Raw genomic sequence first — 4029 nt, 5'->3', positions numbered from 1 at the left:
GGGTGGAGGTGGTCTCTTGTTCAGGTTCGCTAGTTCCGTCGCGCTGCGGGGAGGGAGGGGCGCTGCTTTCCCCGTCTACGCTGCTCAGGCTCCCGGCTGCTCTATATGGAGCGTGCCCTGCGTTGCGTGCGGTTCCAGTTTTCGGGTATTCCACAAAAGCGCGGACTCGGTTGCGCCTGCGTTTTGTGCCTTCCCCGGCCCGAGCAGCTCAAGGCAGCCAGGAGCTTGATGGGCGCACTCTCCCCGGGTGTGGTGCGCCTTCTCCCCTCCGCGGCCCCAGCCTCAGTTTCCGCCCGCGCCAGTCAGGTGCGTGTGCCTTGAGTTTAGCCGCGACCCTCCCGGCGGATGTCGACCATCCAGAATCTCAGGAAGTCTTTGGTTAGAAACTGGAGGCCTGTTTGCAGTGTGGTAGGGGATGCCGTCTTTGGGGCCGAGTTTGCCCCTTTCCCCTCCCCCCTGCCTCCTGCCTCTGGCGGGGCTGGGCCGGTCCGCAGCCAGGCTAGCTCTTCTCTGGACTTGCTCAGACCCTTTGTTCTGCGAATGGCCGGCAGTGTGTTCAGGCCGGTTAATTTTCTCTCTCTCTTTTGCTATCCCACAGTTTAAGTTGGAATCTCACAAAAGCTCCCTCTGATTGCCCTCAGGGCACTCAGGCCCGGTCCTTACCCTAAGCAATGCTGCCCGCTCCTCTCCGTTCCGCCCCCACTTGCTGGTGGCAGATGCGGGTGTCTGGGGTACTTTTCTGCTGGGAGTTGCTTTTAGGCACGTAATCTGTGGGTTTTATTTATTTTTCCTCCCAGTTAGGTTGCCCTCCGAGATTCGAAAACTTCCCCAGACCCGCCAGTGTGAGGGTTTCCTGGTGTTTGGAAACTTCCTCTATTAAGACTCCCTTCCCGGGACGGGTCTCCGTCCCTAGCTCTTTTGTCTCTCTTTTTATCTTTTATATTTTGTCCTACCTCCTTTCGAAGACAATGGGCTGCTTTTCTGGGCTCCTGATGTCCTCAGCTAGCGATCAGAAGTTGTTTTGTGAAGTTTGCTCTGCGTTCAATTGTTCTTTTGATGAATTTGTAGGGGAGGAAGTGGTCTCCCTGTCCTAGTCCTCTGCCATCTTGGCTCCTTCTCTCTCAACCCAGCATTTTAAATGAAACCTCCTTTTAAATTTGTATAGAGAAGGAAAAAAAAAAAAATCTCTATTTTGTTTCTTCCTGCTGCTTAAGAGAGATAAAAATGTCTGGCACTTGCAGCTTATTTCTTCTGTTTGGAGACACCTGGCCTTCCTGCCTGTTACTCTCTCATGCTTTTCACAGTCCTGACGATTTCTGCCAGGAGCACTTGATCCTTTTGTGTGATATCGATTCATTGAATCCAAACAGTAATTGTACGAAAACCACTCTTACTGTTCCCATATTAAAGATGTGGAAACTAACCTGTTGTGTTTGTGATATGTTTAAGGGTCACACTGTCAGGGCTTGGATTCAGAGGTTTTCGAATTTCTAGAACTCTCCTCTCACTTGGGCTCTCTTCCTGTGGCTTCCACTCTGACTACACCGTGCAGCTAGAAGAAATCAGCCACAGAACTGAGCTCCTGTGTTGGAAGCAGTGAAGGCTCTGTGTAAGGGGGTGAACTGCTCAGTCAGGCAGGACTGAGGAGAAGGTGGGAGGCAGAGTAATAGGAGTCAGGAGCGGCCATCAACACCGCATGTCATCAGCTTTCCAGCGGGAGGAGACTGCTTCCCTCAGACATTTATATCAACCATTCTTTAATGAGTGGGTATAAATCAGTTATGCCTATGACATCAAGACTCACCATTTTCTACAATTTCATAATTTACTTCCTACCTTTTTTCTTTTTGGCACCCTCCACAGCTTATAGGATCTTAGTTCCTCAACCAAGGCTCCCTGGAGGGAAAACTCAGAGTCCTGACAACTGCACCCACAGAAAATTCCCAGAATTCCACCTTTAGACAAACATTTGCTAGAAAATGATAGAACTGTTTCACAGTATAAAGTGAGCAAATACTATTTTGTGATAAGTATGTGTAGACAAAATAAGGATTTAAGCTTTCAAAATAAAAATTCAAGAAATTTATCTTGATAAATATTTAATATATAAAACAAATGAAAATTTTAATTAAATAGGGAAACATATTTTCTAAATTTTAATACAATATAAACATACACATCTTTTATATGGAAATATAAATATGATGAGATATAATATTACATTAACTAAAGAATAAATAAATAACATCAGGGCAGTCATCGCTTATGGATTGATACCCCTACACTTGAATACTTTGATATCTACTTGCTTATTACTAGTGACATGTATTGGCTGAGTTAATTCAATAAATTTGGTGGCTGAAGCAGTATTCAGCGTCTTCTGAAATGACCCCAGGTGAGTATACAAGGGTGATGTGGCATCTTAGTCAGTGAGAGTCATCTCAAGGTGAGTTCAGGTCTCCATGCATCATTCTTAACCTTTCTTGCAAGCTGGTTGATGAAGAGAAGGATCTCATGATATCCAGTCTGACGATTTCCCAGGCGCAGGCGCTATATTCCTTCTCTTGCAGATAGACATGGATGCCCTGGAAGTACCTCTTCACGGCCTGTGTGGGGCCCATCCTTCCTAGGGCAGAGTCTTCCTCTCCCGTCACCTGCTGCCAGCAGTAGTCCAGGTCAGCCAGCTGCTGATGGAGTCCAGTGCGGAGCTGCTCCAGGAGGGTGGTGTCCCAGGCAGCAGAGGAGCGCTCTGTGTGGAAGAGGTTGAAGCTCTGCAGGAGCATCTAGTGGAGCACAGAGATGGCCTGGGCCTCCTAGAGCTGGCTGCCCTCCACCATCTCCTGGGGAAAAGCGAAGTCTTTTCTGTCCTGCAGACAGAAGTGAGGGGAGAGTCTCCTCATTTGGTCCAGGAGCCTGAGGATCTTCCTGCCAACCAGCATGTGGTTCTGAGACAGGTCACAGCCCAGGGATCCTCCCGGGCCGTAGCTGACCAGCACCAGGGCCATCAGTAGAGAGAGCATGAAGCCCATGGGGAAGATGAGGCTGCTGCTGGACTGGTGGAGACGGCGTCTGGTGGAACCTTGAGGTAGGTTCTCTGATGCCAAGCTTTCTAAGCAAGACCATTAAATAGGGAACATGGTAGTTTTCATTTTCTAATCATTTCTATACAGTTTTACTTCCTGTTTTGGTTTTCTGTTATGCATTTTCAATACAGTCAAAGAAATTTTCTTCCTTCTAGACTGTTAATTTTGCCTTTTCCTAGTGACTTCAGATGTACCCATCCAAATAGATATTTTTCAATCAAATGAGAAAGGTCTTTGTCTTGTCTGAATTGATAGACATTTGTTATTACACACGTTATTGCCCTTATCTCTCATTCATATGTGTTGCTCTCCTCTCATTCATGAACACATTGTTGGCTTGCTCTTAGGCTCCATTTTTTCCTCTTAGTTTCCATAGGAAGCCAGACTCTGTCAGCTGTATGGTTTCCATATTTATAAGCGATTTACAGATCACTCTGGCAGTTAAGCTCTTGGAAAAAAATGATGAGTTTTCTTTAGTGTTTGATTTAGAGAAGAAGCTGACTATTATCAGTCCTTGAACTCCTCCCACATTTCTCTTCCTTCTGGAACACATTCCTGCAAATACCTGCCCTTCAGGGACCACGAGGGCAGGTCTATTACAGACATCACCCTTTCTTTCCACCATTTTCTTACTGGAGACCTGTTGTCACCCACAGACTGGGCCAGTACCCCCACCAGAATCCTGGTTCTTCTCAGGGAACATGGGTGAGGACACTCTAATTCCAGGATAATTGTAATTTCCCATTAGCACCTCACTCACAAGGGAAGGATCACATGCAGCTACAGCCTGTCCTCTGGAGTGACTGAGTCCCTTCCTCACCAGCTGGACTCCCTCCCTGAGGGCAGGCTCACCACATCCTGTGGATTTGAAAATCTCCTTTCTGTGGAGGGCTTGTTTATTTGTTGGGAAAATAAATTCTCTTCCTAAACCCCATCCTCTCCCCTG

The 4029-nt window shown here is 47.1% G+C and overlaps 1 pseudogene; it reads right to left on the bottom strand.

The window, feature by feature from the left end:
* Positions 1-2441: 2441 nt before the first annotated feature.
* On the bottom strand, positions 2442-3035 carry LOC110138546 (interferon omega-1-like; annotated as a pseudogene).
* Positions 3036-4029: the final 994 nt, after the last annotated feature.

This window comes from Odocoileus virginianus, unplaced genomic scaffold (genome assembly GCF_023699985.2).
Source record: "Odocoileus virginianus isolate 20LAN1187 ecotype Illinois unplaced genomic scaffold, Ovbor_1.2 Unplaced_Scaffold_37, whole genome shotgun sequence".
NCBI classification, from domain to species: domain Eukaryota; kingdom Metazoa; phylum Chordata; class Mammalia; order Artiodactyla; family Cervidae; genus Odocoileus; species Odocoileus virginianus.
This window is presented reverse-complemented; position numbering and strand designations above follow the sequence as displayed.